This window comes from Ovis canadensis, chromosome 8, assembly GCF_042477335.2.
Source record: "Ovis canadensis isolate MfBH-ARS-UI-01 breed Bighorn chromosome 8, ARS-UI_OviCan_v2, whole genome shotgun sequence".
NCBI classification, from domain to species: domain Eukaryota; kingdom Metazoa; phylum Chordata; class Mammalia; order Artiodactyla; family Bovidae; genus Ovis; species Ovis canadensis.
The window spans coordinates 73,015,114-73,036,765 of NC_091252.1; the positions used below are offsets into that span (position 1 = coordinate 73,015,114).

Consider the following 21,652-nt stretch of genomic DNA (forward strand, 5'->3'; position numbering starts at 1 on the left):
AGCAATCTTGATTCCAGCTTGTGCTTCCTCCAGCCCAGCATTTCTCATGATGTACTCTGCATATAAGTTAAATAAGCAGGGGGACAATATACAGCCTCGATGTACTCCTTTTCCTATTTGGAACCAGTCTGTTGTCCCATGTCCACTTCTAACTGTTGCTTCCTGACCTGCATAAAGGTTTCTCAAGAGGCAGGTCAGGTGGTCTGGTATTCCCATCTCTTTCATATGCTCCATAGTTTATTGTGATCCACGTAGTCAAAGGCTTTGGCATAGTCAATAAAGCAGAAACAGATGCTTTCCTGGAACTCTCTTGGACTGTATCGCGTCTTAAACTCATCCTGTTCCTTTTTTTTCTCTCTCTATTTCCGCTTCATATTCTCCCTCCACAGCCACCTTCTGGCCTGAATGAAGAAAAGCAGAACCAAAGGACAGCCCGGGATGGGGAGCGGGTATAGGAAACAGGCTTTGAGTCAGAAATGTCAGTTTTGTTGGCAGACCATCTTTTCTGCCGTGTTTCTGAAATCTCTCATTTTTGTCTTCTGTTTTGTTTTCTTTGCCACCGTCCTCATAAGCCTGTGTTACCTCTGGTCTGGGCAATCATCTCTCTTTTTAAAGATTGTTTACTTAGGACCAATTGTATTTTAGCTACTTCCTATTTCAGTCTCAAGCAACACAACAACTTTGCAGATTACATATTAATGCCTCCATTTTACAGACCAGGAAACTAAGGCTCAAGTGTTTCAGTGACTGGCCCAAAGTGAGACACCAGTTAGATATAGATAGAGCTGACACTTAAACCCAGTTTGCCACCCATGTTCATGCTCCTTTGACTGGATTTTGTAATATATTTTAATGTATTTTTAAAATTATACACATGATAAACCAGTTCCTTCTATTTGCAAAAAAATAAAAAAGATATTACAACTTAAAATTCCCACTAATCCTCTTTATTCCTATTCTTTCTGTCCTGACCCCGACATGTAACTGCAGTCACGGTTTGGCGTGGATCTTTCCAGGTCTTATTCTAAGTGTTTCATAGGTGTGGTGACTGTTTGTTCACCACTGCCCTGGAGGGACCAACACAGTGCCCTCAGTCGTGGGCCCCGTTGCCTGGATGACCTCCTGTGACACAAACCAGCATCTTGTTTATAGCTAAGCAGCTCCACTTGGTAACTGGCTGCTTTGCAAATCCTTCTTATAAATTGCAGGTTGCCAATGTGCAGGAGGTTCTCTGCAGTGAATATTTGGTTTATGTTTCCACCCCTTCCCCTCTTTACACCATTTCTCTTCATCGCTTTTTAACCAGATCACTTGGGTCCCTTTCTCTCTTTGGGGTAGCAATGGTTCTTTTTGTCGCTGCCTGGGGAAAGTATTTAGGTAAATATCAGCGTGTGCTGTAAAATAAGCTTAAGATAGCAGTTTTCTACTATAGATTTATTGACTGCCTTCTCCCTTTTTGCACCTTTTTCATCACTAATAGAACTTGTGAGCTAGTGATGGAGAAAATAAGTTATTTTAAGGTTGACACTCTCCCTGAAGTCAGCTCCGGGGATTATTAGTAGACTAGCTATGCACTGTCATCCCGCTCCATGTCCATTGGTTCTGCCACCCCTTCATGGCCCAGAAGTAGCACATTTGGGAGGAAAGGGGGACATATTTGTTGCGGGAGAAGCTGGTGGTGTTGACTGTAATGGAGACAGGCACGTGGGGACTTGGAATCTGGAGAAACCAAACTTGGCATCTGTGCCAGTGTCCCCATCCAGCCTGGCTGTGTGCCTCAGACTCACCTGCCCAGGCATGCAGATCTCTAGGTGGAAGATGGAGACCATGCACCTATCATATGGCCATGATACTAAAAGGGGGAGGAGGCTCATCTTCCCTAGGGAATTCCCTGTGGCTCAGCAGGAAATAATCCACCTGCAATGCAGGAAATGCAGGAAACATGGGTTCGATCCTTGGGTTGCAAAGATCCCACGGAGGAGGGCTTAGCAACCTACTTCAGTATTCTTGCCTGAGAAATCCCATGGACAGAGGAGCCTGCCAGTTCATAAGTTCTCAAAGAATCAAACATGACTGAAGCAACTGGGCATGGACTCACTCATCTTCCCTGAAGAGACTGCAGAGACTCAGGGCCACACTTAACGAACTGTGGACATTTGCTCCTCATTGGTATTATTTGAGGCACCAGTCAGGGGGTTAAGCAAGCTGGGAGAAATGTGGAGAATGCTGAAGGAATCAGCTATTGCCTGTATCACTTTTAGGCAGGGGCAAAGAGATGAGAGAGGGCCAGCCACTGTGGTCCAGAAACTGCCCAGCCTCTGGGAGTCCCAGATGGGCAGCCACAGATATGCTGTCCCCCACCTAGTGGACACCATGCTGCAGGGGTCTTGTCAAAGCTCATTGGTTATTGATGGAGGAGGGATGGAAGGAAGCCGATTGGTCTGAAAGATGAAAAGAATGGAGAGAGGGGCAGGAATCTGGGTGATTCATCTCTATCCATCTTCTCTGTCTCAGGATTCCTAATATGAAAGCCAGTGGACATGCATGTTGCTCAGTGATTCGTCCCTAAATCCTGCTGATGGACAGAGACGCAACATAATAACTGCTGCCACAAGGTGGCAGCAGCATCTTCTTGGCTGTGCTCTGCTAGCCTAGTGGGCACACTCTCTAACTGCAGAAGAAATGGCTGTCTCTCTGCTTGTACTTTCAGAAACAAATTGCTCTTTGAGAACCCAAGGAGCTTCATTTGTACTTATCACAAGGAGTTTTCTGAATGTTTCTCTTTTCTTAAATTAATGTCTTGGAAAAAAATGAGGTTATGCATTAGCAGATGACTCTTCCGTCTTTTCCTAACAGCCAGTATTTAAAATCTAACTTCTTGTATTAATGAAGCCAGTGGGTTTGCAATGGGATTAGGGGGACAAGCGAAGGTGACCAGATGTTCTAATTGAGGCAGACAGCCTTGGTTCTGGCAATGAGCAGGTGCTCTGGAAGAAGTCCCAGGCAGGCTCTGCTGTGCCCCTTATCTGAACTGAGCTGATGAGCTGGCCCCCTTCCAGAGGAGGATGACCAGAGCAGAGAGGGATCCAGAGACCAGGAGTGACAGGGACACATGGAGGGGAAAGGGAATGTTTGCTGAGGAGGAGATGACATGGATGCTTCAGTTAGATATTTGAAGGGCTGTCATGGGGAAGAGAGGTGATTGGAATCAGATCAGTCAAATGATAGTTATGGAAGGGACCTTAGAAATCCCATCAGACACACTCCCTAGTTTACAAAGGAGGAAAACAAGGCTGAGAGGGTGACACTTTTCCGCTGTCACACAACTGGCCAGTAATAGAGCCAGGACAGGACAAGAACATTGACCTTGAACTATACCCAAATAAGGCCATCCAGCAGGTTGTAAAGCTGTACTGGTTGTGGGAGGGGAGGGCGGGTGGTAGCCTCTGTGTCGGGTTGAAGCAGAAACTGAATGTCTGTAGACAGAGATCCTGAATTGCACAGAGGGCTGGCCACAGCACAGCCACTAGAAAACCTCTGCGTTTACTTCTAAGATCCTCTGCTTCTGTGTGGTTGCTGTGGGACTCTTTCAATAATTGGCAGGTAATTCATGGTACTGGAAAGTTTGTGTGTAGTTGGGTGAAGTGAGAGTTGGAAAGGCAGGCCCCAGGAAAGGTCTGGCTTTTAGAAAAGACCAGTTTTATGTGCTTCTCCATAATAGGAGGCTAGGGAGGTCTCCAGCCTGGGATCCCCTCACTCGAGACCCTCCTTGCCTTTGTAGAGTCCCCAGGCTTTGGCTCGGAGGGTGGGTGGGAACAATGGAGCCAGAAGAAAGGGAACGTTGCAGGGTTCTCTACGCAGCAGCCAGGCCTTTGAAAAGGGAGTGGGACTACTTGTGATCTGAACTTGAAGCTCCCGTTGCCAGCTTCACAGGACCCTACTCTTGTCTTTAACCCTGAAAAGCCCTTCTAAAGCACTATATGATATTAATGTTCTATCAGCTTTCCATGTATTGGTTTATTCTTTGTCAAGGTGCCGGCCTGACCTGGGCAAGTGGTTTCATCACACCTTGGGTGCCTTTTGTTCTTTTTTAAAATTGAAGTATAGTTGATTTACAATAATGTGTTCAAGTGTTCAGCAAAGTAATTGTAGATATAATATTCTTTTTCAGATTCTTTGTCCTTATAGGTTATTACAAGATATTATATATAGTTCTCCGTGGTATACATTAGATCCTTATTGTTTATTAAGTACACAGTAGTGTGTATATGTTAACCCCAGACCCCTAATTTATCCCTCCCCTCTTTGCTTTAACCATAAGTTTGTTTTCTTGTCTGTGAGTCTGTATGTTTTGTTAATAAGTTCATGTGTGTTGTTTTTTAGGTTTTTTGGTTTCTGCATATAAACAGTATCCTGTAATACTTGTCTTTCTCTGTCTGGCTTCCTTCACTTAGTGTGATAATCTCTAGGTTCATCCATGTTGCTGCAAATGACGTTATTTCATTCTTTTTATGGCTGAGTAATATTCCATTGTGGGCTTCCCTAAGGCTCAACTGGTAAAGAATCCTCCTGCAATGTGGGAGAGCTGGGTTTGATCCCTGGGTTGGGAAGATCCCCTGGAGAAGGGAACTGCTACTCATTCTAGTATTCTGGCCTAGAGAATTCCATGGACAGAGGAGCCTGGCAGGCTATAGTCCATGGGTTGCCAAGAATTGGACATGACTGAGCGACTTTCACTAATATTCCATTGTATATATACCACATCTAAAAGACAACATACAAAATAGTAGAAAATATTTATGAACAGTGCAACTGACAAGGGCTTGATTTCCAAAACAGGCAAACAGCTCATACAGCTTAACATAAACACACACACACACACACACACTCAAATTAACAACAAAAAAATAAGCAGAAGATCTAAATAGACATTTTTCCAAAGAAGACATGAAGACCAATAGACACATGAAAAGATGCTCAATATCACTAATTATTAAAGAAATACAAATAAAAACTACGAGATATTACCTCACACCAATCAGAATGGCCATCTACAGAAGTCTGCAAATAATAAGTGCTAGAGAGGATGTGGAGAAAGAAGAACCCTCCTACACTGTTGGTGGGAATATAAATTGGTGAAGCCACTATGGAGAAAAGCATGAAGGTTCCTTAAAAAAAAACTACAAAGAGAGCTATCACATGATCCAGCAATCCCACTCCTGGGCATACATCTGGAGAAAACTCGATTCAAAAAGATATATGCATCCCGATGTTCATAGCAGCAATATTTACAGTAGCCAAGACATGAAAGCAGCCTGAATATCCTTCAACAGAGGACTGGATCAAGAAGGTCTGATACATACACACGCCTTTGATGATCATCTGGATGATGGAGAAATGAGAGCAGACCATTCCTTAGACCTGAGACACTGCAGGAATTAAGCACTTGATGACTATTTTCTGAAGATGGATAGTAATGACAACATTATACAGAGGAAAATGATATCCTTCCACTGCATCTGACCAGAGCATGGGCTGGCCATGCTAGAAGAAATGAAGGCAATTATGTTTCCCAAATGTGTCCCACATACTAAAAGGATGCTGAAATGACTTAAGGGTGAAGAGGAACATTTCCAAAGGGAATTGCTGTGTACATATTTTCAAATATGCTAAGAATACATAGATGATGTTCTATACTAGATTTATTTGCTTAGAATGAGGCTAAGGAAATTACTTAAGTTAAACAAGTGGGTGGGTTAGAAAAATAACATTTGATCCAAATGTAACGTGCCTCAACAAATCTTTGCTGAATGGATGAATGAAAGAATAAGTAGCACATGGTAGCTGCTGATTCAGGCAAAAATCATAGGTTGGTATGTGGATGCCTGAAGCTTAGGAAACCCTGACCTAGTTTAATGGTTTCAAAGTGTGTTCTCAGGAACCACCCTGGCATTCAGGCCACAGAGGAGCCTCCAAGGCTGCTGGGAGAAGTAGGGAAGATCAACACACAGGTTTTCAGCCATTCTCCCAGCTCCTATCAGGGAGGCTCTTTAAAAAAAAAAAATCAATTATTGCCCCTTTTCCCACTTTAATTTTTGAAAGTCTTTACTACTGCTGCAATCAAAACAAAACAAAGCAAAAATCAACCAAACGACAAATCCATATCGCAACAAAAACCTCCCACTTTCCAGTGACCCCCTTGCAATAACATCGTGATACAGAAGAAGAAACAAACAGGCCCAGAGAAGGAAAGATGAGAACAAAGCCAGAACTTGAATCCAGTCCTGACCTTTTCCCCAATGCGGATCCCATCACATTGAGAAAGTGATGTATGTTTTGTTGAAGAACATCACTGTAGCACTGATGTCTGAGAGACAGCTGTAGGGGCCAACCCTGACCTACATAGAGATGCCTTGTAGATGCTGGGCATTCCCCTCCACAAAAATGCCTTAGGTGAAGCCAGTTCTCTCAGTTTCTTACATAAGGAACAGGTAATTTAGAAGCACGAATTTAGGAGGAGTACATGGAATTAGCCAATTTGATTTTTCAAAAAGGGTTTAGTATACATGGTAACAAAATATATTGCTCAAACAAGGTGACTTAATAAATCATAGTTCAAACCCTACCATAGATAAAAGATAACATTGTTACACAATACACAGGATGTAAGATGAACTATAGACAGAAAGTGACTAGTTAAGCAATAGGAAGAAAGTGCTTCCAACTAAGCTGATTCCAAGGCTCTAAGATACTGGCAACTCCTGAGGGCGACTTGAAGGACTGATAGAATCTAAGCATTCAGGATATAGGGAGGGGGAAGACTTTGGGGAAGGTGGGTAAGTATTTTAGAAAAACATTTATAATTGGAGTTGAGACATTAGGCTGGGTAAGTGTTGAACGTGGTAACATCCTTGAGGCAGAATGTCTGTTATATTGTTCACTGAATTAAATGATGGCAAATAATTTTTAAACATTAAAATAATGTGAAAATCAAAGGCAGGCTTTATTATCAAACAATAACATTATTATTTAAAAATACAGTTTCCTTCAACTGTATGCAATGGAAGACTTTTATTCTTTAAGATCTATAATTGTTTTATGATCACATATTGGTCCAATTTTCTGGAATAAGTGTAAATTGTTAAATGTAAATCAATTTTAAAAATTGAAATCCTATTTCAAAAAACCGGAGATTTTGTTACTTAACGTAATCAGAGTGTGAATTTTTATTGTTGTTAAGTGATGAATCACTGTACATAAAAAATTATCAGGTTTGTATTTTGGAAGAAATAAGACTTGACACTTTCATTCTAAAAATAAAACTTACTATGAAGAATAATTTGTAAGATTAGTAAGAAAGCTCAGAAAAGATGACGTAGTGAGGGGAAAGATACAGAATATTAAATCAAAAACCTTAATAAAATAGCATTATATTCATACAGTAATAGACATAAATCAGTGGAACCCCCCCCCCCAAAAAAAATACTAGTTTATCAGAGGTTTATATCTGCTGAAGAGGCTGTATTCATTTCCAAGGGCTGCTGTAATGAAGCACCACAAACTGGGTGGTTTAAAACAACAGAAATTTATGGTCTAACAATTCTGGATGCTTGAAGTTCAAGTCCAAGGTATCTGCAGAACAATGCTCCCTCTGGAGTTTCTGAGGAAGTCTCCTTGCTTGCCTGTTCCTAGCTTCTGAGACTTGGTGGCCGTGCTTGGTGCTCCTTGGCTTGCAGCAACACGACTCCAGTCTCCGGTGCCACCTTTGCATGGAGTCTGCTCGTGGTCTTCACTTGATGTTCTCTCTGAGTCTGCTCGTTTCTTCAAACTGGATGGAGCGCCCACCCTACTCCAGCATGACCTTATCCTAACTAACTAGGTTTGCAATGACATTTTTTTTTTTTAAAATAAGGTCGTTTTGAAATACTGAGGCTTAGGACTTTCAACATATCTTTCTGGAGGACACATTTCAATCCATAAAAGATGGTATCATAAAACTGTAGGGAAAGAAACCATTACTCAAGAAATGACAATTTATTTAACTCTTTAAGAAAAATAATGAAGTTGGTTGGATACTGTACATCTTAGCCCCAGATAAATTTCAAATGAAGTAAAATTAAATGTAAAATATGAAAAAGTAAAATAGAAAAATAGAAGAAAAATGACTACATCCTAGGAGATCAAAGACTCTAACTATAGAAGCAGTAGTAGATGTTTGTCTAAATTTGTTCAATTCAGTTCAGTTCAGTTGCTCAGTCATGTCCGACTCTTTGCGACCCCATGAATCGCAGCACGCCAGGCCTCCCTGTCCATCATCAACTCCTGGAGTTCACTCAGACTCACGTCCATCAAGTCAATGATGCCATCCATCCATCTCATCCTCTGTTGTCCCTTTCTCCTCCTGCCCCCAATCCCTCCCAGCACCAGAGTCTTTTGCAATGAGTCAATTCTTTAAAATTAAAAAAAAACTAATCAAATAAATTCTAAATAGGGAAAAGACTTGCAATAAAAGTGAAAAACATATGCAGAATTGTTCAATATCAAGAAAAAAATCACTAAAGAAACAATAGGAAAAAGGTACAAAATTCTGAACAGTTAATGTAGTTTAATTAGATTTTAATGCCAGATGTATGTTTTACACATTCAAAAATAAATTTAAATGTAAAACTTGCAAAAACAATAGGATAACTGTACATCAGTTCAGTTCAGTCACTCAGTCGTGTTTGACTCCTTGCGACCCCATGAATCGCAGCACGCCAGGCCTCCCTGTCCATCACCAACTCCTGGAGTTCACTCAGATTCATGTCCATTGAGTCAGTGATGCCATCCAGCCATCTCATCCTCTGTCATTCCCTTCTCCTCCTGCCCTTAATCCCTCCCAGCATCAGAGTCTTTTCCAATGAGTCAACTCTGTGCATGAGGTGGCCAAAGTACTGGAGTTTCAGCTTTAGCATCATTCCTTCCAAGGAACACCCAGGACTGATCTCCTTTAGAATGGACTGGGTGGATCTCCTTGCAGTCCAAGGGACTCTAAAGAGTCTTCTCCAATACCACAGTTCAAAAGCATCAGTTCTTCAGTGCTCAGCTTTCTTCACAGTCCAACTCTCACATCCATACATGACTACTGGAAAAACCATAGCCTTGACTAGATGGACTTTTGTTGGCAAAGTAATGTCTCTGCTTTTGAAAATGCTGTCTAGGTTGGTCATAACTTTTCTTCCAAGGAGTAAGCATCTTTTAATTTCATGGCTGCAGTCACCATCTGTAGTGATCTTGGAGCCCCCCAAAATAAAGGCAGCCAGTGTTTCCACTGTTTCCCCATCTATTTTCCATGAAGTGATGGGACTGGATGCCATGATCTTCGTTTTCTGAATGTTGAGCTTTAAGCCAACTTTTTCACTCTCCTCTTTCACTTTCATCAAGAGGCTTTTTAGTTCTTCTTCACTTTCTGCCATAAGGGTGGTATCATCTGCATATCTGAAGTTACTGATATTTCTCCCAGAAATCTTGATTCCAGCCTGTGCTTCTTCCAGCCCAGCATTTCTCATGATGGACTCTGCATGTAAGTTAAATAAGCAGGGTTACAATATACAGCCTTGACGTACTCCTTTTCTTATTTAGAACCAGTCTGTTGTTCCATGTCCATTTCTAACTGTTGCTTCCTGACCTGCATACAGGTTTCTCAAGAGGCAGGTCAGGTGGTCTGGTATTCCCATCTCTTTAAGAATTTTCCAGGGGGGCAGGGCAGGGACGCGCGGGAGGCGTGGGCTGCAGAGCTTTGCAAGAATCGGGCAGGAACGCCCCACGCGCAACCAGAACGAACTAACTTGGGCTAGCAAACCAGACTGTGGGATAGCTACCACGCGAAAAGCTCGAACATAAGACACCGCCAGGACCGAAAACAGAACAAAGGACGGAGCAGAAAAAGCCGGCTGCAGACCATTCCCCGCCGGGGACAGGCAGCCAGAGCCGTAAGGACTGGAAAGGGGCAATTGCAGACCCGGAGAGACTTTAATTACCTAACTGCAAGCAGGCTCCTTTGTTAAGACTTCTGGGGGTGCTGGACAGTCACAGTCTGCCTCACGGGGTGCGCCAGCGGTCCACCCAGAGAGCTGAGCGGCAGCGGCGGAAAAGGTGACAAGCCGCGGCGATCGCGCTCGCCAAACTCCTGAGCTTCTCGGACCTGGGAAGGGCACAAAGCGCAGTCCCAGCCGCATTTGTGCCTCTGAGGGCTGCCTGAGTGCCGAACCTGAGCGGCTTGGACCGGGGAAGTGCACGCAGCCTAGGGCCGGCCCCAGACGGTTCCCGGCTGAGCATCGTAGAGCCGGAGCGGTTTGTGCGCCGCGAGAAAGGACAGGTCAAGCGGGGCAGAGATACTGTGTACACACGACAGTGCTATTTGTTTGCAGCATCCCACCTCCCCACAGCGCGACTGAACTAGTGAGCCTAAAAAACCAGCAAACAGAAGAAGTTAAACAGAGGGAACCATCTTGGAAGTGAGCCCACAAGGCCCATAACACCAGAGAAGAGCCAGATATATTTTTAATTTTTTAATATTTTTAAAATCATTCTTTTTTTTTTTTTGCTTTTTTCTTTTTTTTTCTTTTTTTTTCCGAGTTTTTTTTTTAATTGTTAAGTCTTCTATTTCTCCTCTAATTTTTATTTCTATAACCTAGTATTACTATTTTTAAAAAAAAAAAGACTTTTTTTTTTTTTTTTTTTAAGGCAAACACCATATATACTCTTTGGATGGTTGTTGGTGTTTTGTTTTGTTTTGTTTTGTTCTTTGTTTGTTTGTTTTTTAATAATTCTTTTTTTTTCTTTCTTCCTTTTTCCTTCTGCTTTTCTTTAATATTGTATCTTTGAAAATCCAACCTCTACTCCAGATTTTTAATCTTTGCTCTTAGGCTTTTGTTGTCAATTTTGTACATTTAAAAACCCAAACTTCACTACCCAAGTTTACCTGAGAGCAAGATTACTGGCTTGACCACTCTCTCCTCCTCTGGACTCTCCTTTTTCTCCACCAGGTGGCCTCTGTCTCTTTTCTCCCCCATCTCTTCTCTATCCAACTCTGTGAATCTCTGGGTGTTCCAGATGGTGGAGAACACCTAAGGAACTGGTTACTGGCAGGATTTGTCTCTCTCCTACTCAGTCCTCTCTCTTATCCTCCTGGTCACCTCTGTCTACTTCCTCCCTCTCTTCTTCCCCGTATAACTCTTTAAATACCTCTGAGCGGTCCAGACTATAGAGCGCACATAAGGAAGTGACTACTGGCTAGCTTGCTCTCTCCTCTCTTGATCTCACCGCATCTCATTCCAGTTACCTCTAACTACCCCCTCCATCTTCTCTTCTCCTTGTAACTCAGTGAACCTCTCTGAGTGTCCCTCAATGTGGAGAAACTTTTCATCTTTAACCTAGATGTTTTATCATCGGTGCTGTATAGATGGAGAAGTCTAGAGGCTACTGTAAAAATAAAACTGAAAACCAGAAGCAGGAAGCTTAAACCCAAAGCCTGAAAACATTAGAGAACTCTTGAATTCAGGGAACATTAAGCAATAGGAGCTCATCAAATGCCTTCATACCTACACCGAAACCAAGCTCCACCCAAGGGCCAACAAGTTCCAAAACAAGACATACCACGCAAATTCTCCAGCAACACAGGAACACTCCCCTGAGCCTCAATATACAGGCAGCTCAAAATTATCCCAAAACCTTTGATGTCTCATAACCCATTACGGGTCACTCCACTGCACTCCAGAGAGAAGAAACCCAGCTCCACCCACCAAAACTCCAACACAAGCCTCCCTAACCAGGAAACCTTGACAATCCACTGATAGAACCCCACCCAAAGTGAGGAAGCTCCATAATAAAGAGAACTCCACAAATTATCAGAATATAAAAAGGCCACCCCAAACGCAGCAATATAACCAAGATGAAGAGACAGAGGAATACTCAGCAGGTAAAGGAACAGGAGAGTTGCCCACCAAACCAAACAAAAGAGGAAGAAGTAGGGAATCTACCGGAGAAGGAATTCCGAATATTGATAGTGAAAATGATCCAAAATCTTGAAATCAAAATGGAAACACAGATAAATAACCTAGAGACAAGGATTGAGAAGATGCAAGAAAGGTTTAACAAGGACCTAGAAGAAATAAAAAAGAGTCAAAATATAATGAATAACGCAATAAATGAGATCAGAAACACTCTGGAGGCAACAAATAGTAGAATAACGGAGGCAGAAGATAGGATTAGTGAAATAGAAGATAGAATGGTAGAAATAAATGAATCAGAGAGGAAACAAGAAAAACGAATTAAAAGAAACGAGGACAATCTCAGAGACCTCCAGGACAATATGAAACGCTCCAACATTCGAATCATAGGAGTCCCAGAAGAAGAAGACAGAAAGAAAGATCATGAGAAAATCCTTGAGGAGATAATAGTTGAAAACTTCCCTAAAATGGGGAAGGAAATAATTACCCAAGTCCAAGAAACACAGAGAGTCCCAAATAGGATAAACCCAAGGCGAAACACCCCAAGACACATATTAATCAAATTAACAAAGATCAAACACAAAGAACAAATATTAAAAGCAGCAAGGGAAAAACAACAAATAACACACAAGGGGATTCCCATAAGGATAACAGCTGATCTGTCAATAGAAACTCTTCAGGCCAGGAGGGAATGGCAAGACATACTTAAAGTGATGAAAGACAATAACCTACAGCCCAGATTACTGTACCCAGCAAGGATCTCATTCAAATATGAAGGAGAAATCAAAAGCTTTACAGACAAGCAAAAGCTGAGAGAATTCAGCACCACCAAACCAGCTCTCCAACAAATTCTAAAGGATATCCTCTAGACAGGAAACACGATAAGGGTGTATAAACCCGAACCCAAAACAATAAAGTAAATGGCAACGGGATCATACTTATCAATAATTACCTTAAACGCAAACGGGTTGAACGCCCCAACCAAAAGACAAAGACTGGCCGAATGGATACAAAAACAAGACCCCTCTATATGCTGCTTACAAGAGACCCACCTCAAAACAAGGGACACATACAGACTGAAAGTGAAGGGCTGGAAAAAGATATACCACGCGAATAGAGACCAAAAGAAAGCAGGAGTGGCAATACTCATATCCTATAAAATAGACTTTAAAACAAAGGCTGTGAAAAGAGACAAAGAAGGCCACTACATAATGATCAAAGGAACAATCCAAGAAGAAGATATAACAATTATAAATATATATGCACCCAATATAGGAGCACCACAATATGTAAGACAAATGCTAACAAGTATGAAAGGGGAAATCAACAATAACACAATAATAGTGGGAGACTTTAATACCCCACTCACACCTATGGACAGATCAACTAAACAGAAAATTAACAAAGAAACACAAACTTTAAATGATACATTAGATCAGTTAGACCTAATTGATATCTATAGGACATTTCACCCCAAAACAATGAATTTCACCTTTTTTTCAAGTGCTCATGGAACCTTCTCCAGGATAGATCACATCCTGGGCCATAAATCTAAACTTGATAAATTAAAAAAAATCGAAATCATTCCAAGCATCTTTTCTGACCATAATGCATTAAGATTAGATCTCAATTACAGGAGAAAAACTATTAAAAATTCCAACATATGGAGGTTGAACAACACACTTCTGAATAACCAACAAATCACAGAAGAAATCAAAAAAGAAATCAAAATATGCATAGAAACTAATGAAAATGAAAACACAACAACCCAAAACCTGTGGGACACTATAAAAGCAGTGCTAAGAGGAAAGTTCATAGCAATACAGGCATACCTCAAGAAACAAGAAAAAAGTCAAATAAATAACCTAACTCTACAACTAAAGCAACTAGAAAAGGAAGAGTTGGAGAACCCCAGAGTTAGTAGAAGGAAAGAAATCTTAAAAATTAGGGCAGAAATAAATGCAAAAGAAACAAAAGAGACCATAGCAAAAATCAACAAAGCCAAAAGCTGGTTCTTTGAAAGGATAAATAAAATTGACAAACTATTAGCCAGACTCATCAAGAAGCAAAGAGAGAAAAATCAAATCAATAAAATTAGAAATGAAAATGGAGAGATCACAACAGACAACACAGAAATACAAAGGATCATAAGAGACTACTATCAGCAGTTGTATGCCAATAAAATGGACAACGTGGAAGAAATGGACAAATTCTTGGAAAAGTACAATTTTCCAAAACTGAACCAGGAAGAAATAGAAAATCTTAACAGACCCATCACAAGCACGGAAATTGAAACGGTAATCAGAAATCTTCCAGCAAACAAAAGCCCAGGTCCAGACGGCTTCACAGCTGAATTCTACCAAAAATTTCGAGAAGAGCTAACACCTATCCTCCTCAAACTCTTCCAGAAAATTGCAGAGGAAGGTAAACTTCCAAACTCATTCTATGAGGCCACCATCACCCTAATACCAAAACCTGACAAAGATGTCACAAAAAAAGAACACTACAGGCCAATATCTCTGATGAACATAGATGCAAAAATCCTCAACAAAATTCTAGCAATCAGAATCCAACAACACATTAAAAAGATCATACACCATGACCAAGTGGGCTTTATCCCAGGGATGCAAGGATTCTTCAGTATCCGCAAATCAATCAATGTAATTCACCACATTAACAAATTGAAAAATAAAAACCATATGATTATCTCAATAGATGCAGAGAAGGCCTTTGACAAAATTCAACATCCATTTATGATAAAAACTCTCCAGAAAGCAGGAATAGAAGGAACATACCTCAACATAATAAAAGCTATCTATGACAAACCCACAGCAAACATTATCCTCAATGGTGAAAAATTGAAAGCATTTCCCCTAAAGTCAGGAACAAGACAAGGGTGTCCACTTTCACCGCTACTATTCAACATAGTTCTGGAAGTTTTGGCCACAGCAATCAGAGCAGAAAAAGAAATAAAAGGAATCCAAATTGGAAAAGAAGAAGTAAAACTCTCACTGTTTGCAGATGACATGATCCTCTACATGGAAAACCCTAAAGACTCCACCAGAAAATTACTAGAGATCATCAATGAATATAGTAAAGTTGCAGGATATAAAATCAACACACAGAAATCCCTTGCATTCCTATACACGAATAATGAGAAAGTAGAAAAAGAAATTAAGGAAACAATTCCATTCACCATTGCAACGAAAAGAATAAAATACTTAGGAATATATCTACCTAAAGAAACTAAAGACCTATATATAGAAAACTATAAAACACTGATGAAAGAAATCAAAGAGGACACTAACAGATGGAGAAATATACCATGTTCATGGATTGGAAGAATCAATATAGTGAAAATGAGTATACTACCCAAAGCAATTTACAAATTCAATGCAATCCCTATCAAGCTACCAGCCACATTTTTCACAGAACTAGAACAAATAATTTCAAGATTTGTATGGAAATACAAAAAACCTCGAATAGCCAAAGCAATCTTGAGAAAGAAGAATGGAACTGGAGGAATCAACTTGCCTGACTTCAGGCTCTACTACAAAGCCACAGTCATCAAGACAGTATGGTACTGGCACAAAGACAGACACATAGATCAATGGAACAAAATAGAAAGCCCAGAGATAAATCCACACACATATGGACACCTTATCTTTGACAAAGGAGGCAAGAATATACAATGGAGTAAAGACAATCTCTTTAACAAGTGGTGCTGGGAAAACTGGTCAACCACTTGTAAAAGAATGAAACTAGATCACTTTCTAACACCGCACACAAAAATAAACTCAAAATGGATTAAAGATCTAAATGTAAGATCAGAAACTATAAAACTCCTAGAGGAGAACATAGGCAAAACACTCTCAGACATAAATCACAGCAGGATCCTCTATGATCCACCTCCCAGAATTCTGGAAATAAAAGCAAAAATAAACAAATGGGATCTAATTAAAATTAAAAGCTTCTGCACAACAAAGGAAAATATAAGCAAGGTGAAAAGACAGCCTTCTGAATGGGAGAAAATAATAGCAAATGAAGCAACTGACAAACAACTCATCTCAAAAATATACAAGCAACTTCTGCAGCTCAACTCCAGAAAAATAAACGACCCAATCAAAAAATGGGCCAAAGAACTAAATAGACATTTCTCCAAAGAAGACATACGGATGGCTAACAAACACATGAAAAGATGCTCAACATCACTCATTATTAGAGAAATGCAAATCAAAACCACAATGAGGTACCACTTCACACCAGTCAGAATGGCTGCGATCCAAAAATCTGCAAGTAATAAATGCTGGAGAGGGTGTGGAGAAAAGGGAACCCTCCTACACTGTTGGTGGGAATGCAAACTAGTACAGCCACTCTGGAGAACAGTGTGGAGATTCCTTAAAAAATTGCAAATAGAACTACCTTATGACCCAGCAATCCCACTTCTGGGCATACACACCGAGGAAACCAGAATTGAAAGAGACACATGTACCCCAATGTTCATCGCAGCACTGTTTATAATAGCCAGGACATGGAAACAACCTAGATGTCCATCAGCAGATGAATGGATAAGAAAGCTGTGGTACATATACACAATGGAGTATTACTCAGCCGTTAAAAAGAATTCATTTGAATCAGTTCTGATGAGATGGATGAAACTGGAGCCGATTATACAGAGTGAAGTAAGCCAGAAAGAAAAACACCAATACAGTATACTAACACATATATATGGAATTTAGGAAGATGGCAATGACGACCCTGTATGCAAGACAGGGAAAGAGACACAGATGTGTATAACGGACTTTTGGACTCAGAGGGAGAGGGAGAGGGTGGGATGATTTGGGAGAATGACATTCTAACATGTATACTATCATGTGAAATGAATCGCCAGTCTATGTCGGACGCAGGATGCAGCATGCTTGGGGCTGGTGCATGGGGATGACCCAGGAAGATGTTATGGGGAGGGAGGTGGGAGGGGGGTTCATGTTTGGGAAAGCATGTAAGAATTAAAGATTTTAAAATTTAAAAAACTAAAAAAAAAAAAACAAAACACACGAGGGTTAGACCCTTAAAAAAAAAAAAAAAGAATTTTCCACAGTTTATTGTGATCCACACGGCCAATGGCTTTGGCATAGTCAATAAAGCAGAAATATATGTTTTTCTGAAACTCTCTTGCTTTTTTGATGATCCAGCGGATGTTGGCAATTTGATCTCTGGTTCCTCTGCCTTTTCTAAAACCAGCTTGAACATCTGGAAGTTCACGGTTCACGTATTGCTGAAGCCTGGCTTGGAGAATTTTGAGCATTACTTTACTAGCGTGTGAGATGAGTGCAATTGTGCGGTAGTTTGAGCATTCTTTGGCATTGCCTTTCTTTGGGACCTTTTCCAGTCCTGTGGCCACTGCTGAGTTTTCCAAATTTGCTGGCATATTGAGTGCAGCACTTTCACAGCACCATCTTTCAGGATTTGAAATAGCTCAACTGGAATTCCATCACCTTCACTAGCTTTGTTCGTAGTGATGCTTTCTAAGGCCCACTTGACTTCACATTCCAGGATGTCTGGCTCTAGGTGAGATACATGAGTAGATATATGAGCAAAAAAGAGTTGAAGATAAATACTTCAAAATGTCAACATGGGTTTTCCATTGCTGCTGTAATTACTGTTGATTTTTATTTCCTACCATTTATTTTCTGTATCTACCCAGTACGCATGCGTTATTCTCACAGATAAAAAATTTCTTTTAAAGGCTACCCATTCCAATTTATTTTTCTGCAAATATAGATTGCTAAAAGTGAATTGCTTAATGTAGAATAATAGCCCTAGTGTACTAAATTAGTTTTCTAAACTGATATAAATCCAAAAATGACAAAGTTGGCTCAAGAGACTGCTAGTATGTTGGCAATATATGTGTGTAATATTATTGGTTTTATTGCATATCTGAATGTTCTGAATTTCTTTTTCAGAGCAAATAGTACACACCAGCCTTAGTTTTGATGCTTTAAATGGGCTCTTAAAGTGGCTTGGCTTCTCAAGAGTTCTTTGAGAATCTCAGATTGTGGGAACCAGGGTCAGGAATATGCAGACTGAGACTCCAGGCAGAATTTGGCTTTTAGATGACTTCCCCCAATTTGGGGGGCTTTTTAATACTCCAAGGTGCTCTTTTTCTCTTCTCTTCAATAAGATTCAATAATGGAATCTTATTGCCTCTTCTTGCCTCTCTAGTACATCTGGCTGGAATATAAAAGCAAAGCAATTAGTCACCTAATCACTGGTGTGTATCTCTGGTAGTATCTTAAATGAAGGCCTAAGAAATTTTTGCTTGCAAGATGCTGTGTATGTAGGTTGTATAGAGGGTGGGGAGATGATTTTTTTTTCTTTTTGAGTGGAAAAAAGTTTCCGATAATCTTCATTGCCATTATTCTAATTTCTTACTCCTCGAAAAATGTCAATGGTTTTTTGAGTGAAATTGTCCCAATTCACTGTGCTTGCCATTTGGGAAGCGACCAAAGATAGTAAGGAAACTATTACTGTATATTAGAGGGTACCAAATTTGGAGTAAATGGGCCACCATCCCTTTTGATCTATAAAATAAACACTCAGGGTTTCAGTGTCTTTAATCTACTGTTTCTGGTTTGTGACTGAGTTGGGGTAGATTTGCATTTTATTTGCAAATGGTCTACTTACTATTTGTCTCACGAGCTTCATAGTTCTTGCCTTGATGGAATATAATTAATATAGTCAAATGGCATCACTAGGCTAGTTGACCATATATAAATTGTTAAATATAAATCTGTAAGCAGAGGCTCGTTTTTTCCCACTGGCTCTACCTGATAGCAAGGGACATAGGACTGCTAAAAGCTAAGCCTATGTTCCAAAACCAAGTAATTATTCTGGGTGGAGAAACAGAGACAGGAGGGTGAAGCGGCAAGCCAAGTGTACCCCAGACTAATGGGGGCTGTGGCGTGTTAAATTGCCTTAAATTCCCTTCAGTGGTAGGTCTGGCAGGCTGAAAGCAAAAGTCAGGAAAGTACTCAGTCAAAATATATTGACTATCTCTGTAGAACGATCTGTATACATGCCCCTAGACTTGTTACTGACCAGAGTTATTGGCCTCCTTGCGTGCGTATGAGCTCAATTGTGTTCGACTCTTTGTGACCCCATGGACTGTAGCCCACCAGGCTCCTCTGTCTATTTCATTTTCCAGGCAAGAATACTGGAGTGGGTTGTCCTGCTCCAAGGGATCCTCCTGACCCAGGGATCGAACCTGTGTCTCTTTCATATCCTGCATTGGAAACTGAGTTCTTTACCACTCTGCCACCTGGGAAACCCAATTGGCCTCCTCAATCAATAGGAAGTGATCAGAGGCCAGACAAGAAATTCAGGCTTTATTGGGGCCCCTGCTACAGTAAGTAGGAGTGAGAACAAACACAGTTCCCTTGCTTGCTCACTACTTGAGCTTGTTACTTTTATGGAGTGAGGATAGGGGTGTGTCCAGAGGTCTGGCCAGGGGGGTGACTTAGATGATCTGCCCACCCCTTGTTGCTGTTGTTGTGTCTGACTCTGCGATCCCATGGACTGTAGATCACCAGACTCCTCTGTCCATGGGATTCTCCAGTCAAGAATACTGGAGTGGATTGCCATTTCCTCCTCCAGGGGGTCTTCTTGACCCAGGGATCGAATCTGAGTCCCTCACGTAACCTGCATTGGCAGGTGGAATCTTTACCACTGTCTCCACCTGGGAAGCCCCTTAAGTAGTGTTGCATGTTGGGGTGTGTGCAGTAACCCTCCTTTTTGCTCCTGACTCTTCAGAAGTGCCAGTTGTGTTTTCTTAAAACCTGAAGGAGCATTTTGCTTCTTAGTCACTGAACTGAAAGAGTATCTGCTTCCTAAACAGTGTAAATCCAGTGATGTGTCTGTGCTTTTCTTCACGTACCCTAGACGGGGCATCTGGCAGTGACTGGTAATCAAATTATATCAAGGGACACTGAGCCATCTGCCCTGCTCTCAGCCTTAAGAACTGTTGGAAAGGGTGTCAGCTTTTCATCTTGAGCTTGCAAGCCTCTATGGTCCAGTTTTCTCAATGAGAGTATTGATTCAGGCCTTTAAAAATAATTCCCAGCCTTTCTGACATCAAGGGCATGACCCATGCATCAAGGTAAAAGAGAATCAGGCTGTGAATAAAGCTATTCAATTTTCTTTTACACATAAAACAAAAGTCTAAAAGGCCAACAATGGCCAACAAAGAGCAGCAAAGTTTAGGATCAAGAAAGTACAGTGTTTGGAGGTGATGAGGAGGTTAAGGGTAACAAGCTGCATTCCCCCCAGAGCCAGTGCCAGATTGGAGTGCTCCCCAAACTGCAGTGGCCCTGAGGTATGAAAGAGAGCCCTCGATCAACACTTTGACTGACGTCTATTAGTTTAATTTAATGTTATTTATTTGCCACCTATGTGGCTTGTGGCGTTTTAACTCCCTGACCAGGGATTGAAACTGGGTCCCTTGCAGTGGAAGTGCAGAGTTCCAACTAGTGGACCACCAGGGAAGACTCAGCTGTCATCTATTTTATATTCATCTTTTTAGTATCAAAATAGTGACATTTGCTTCTTATGAAATTGTTGTTCAATCGTTCAGTCGTGTCTGACTCTTTGCAACCCCATGGACTGCAGCACGCCAGGCTTCCCTGTCCTTCACTATCTCCTGGAGCTTGCTCAAATTCATCTTCATTGAGTCAGTGATGCCATCCAACCATCTCTTCCTCTGTCATCCCCTTCTCCTCCTGCCTTCAATCTTTCCCAGCATCAGGGTCTTTTCTAATGAGTTGGCTCTCAGGTGGCCGAAGTCTTGGAGCTTCAGCTTCAGCATCAGTCCTTCCAATGAATATTCAAGACTGATTTCCTTAAGGATTGACTGGATTGATCTCCTTGCAGTCCAAGGGACTCTCAAGAGTCTTCTCCAACACCACACTTCAAAAGCATCAATTCTTTGGCCCTCAACTTTCTTTATAGTCCAATGCTCACATCCATACATGACTACTGGAAAACCACAGCTGTGACTAGATGGATGTTTGTCAGCAAAGTAATGTCTCTGCTTTTTAATATGCTGATGAGGTTTGTCACAGCTTTCTTCCAAGGAGCAAGCATCTTTTAATATCATGGTGACTACAGTCACCATCTGCAGGGATTTTGGAGCCCAAGAAAATAAAGTCCATCACTGTCTCCATTGTTTCCCGGTCTATTTGCCATGAAGTGATGGGACTGGATGCTATGATCTTCATTCTTTGAATGTTGATGGTTTAAGCCAGTTTTTTTCACTCTCCTCTTTCACCTTCATCAAATAGTTCTTTAGTTCCTCTTTGTTTTCTGGCATAAGTGCGGTGTCATCTGCATATCTGAGGTTATTGATATTTCTTATGAATTTCAAACTAATAAATACATGTTTATTTGGAGTATCACATTATATTTGAAGTATTTAAAAATGCCTGGGCTGCTATCAGATGGGATATGTGAAGAGGGATGGAGCTATGCATGATGTAAAGAAGGATATCTTTATTCCCACTAAAGACTTGAATGTATAACAAACATCAAAATTGACTGGCTTTTAAATTACTTTTAAATTTGTAATTATCTTAGTTTTCTATAACAGAGTATCATAGACTAGATGACTT

The 21,652-nt window shown here is 40.9% G+C and overlaps 1 long non-coding RNA gene across 1 annotated transcript in view; it reads left to right on the plus strand.

The window, feature by feature from the left end:
* Positions 1-3,428: 3,428 nt before the first annotated feature.
* LOC138444886 (uncharacterized) overlaps positions 3,429-21,652 on the plus strand; it is a 34,613-nt gene continuing 16,389 nt past the window's right edge. The window contains exon 1 of the long non-coding RNA XR_011258643.1: positions 3,429-3,603. This is a non-coding gene — a long non-coding RNA (uncharacterized lncRNA). The remainder of the gene's footprint in view (positions 3,604-21,652) is intronic.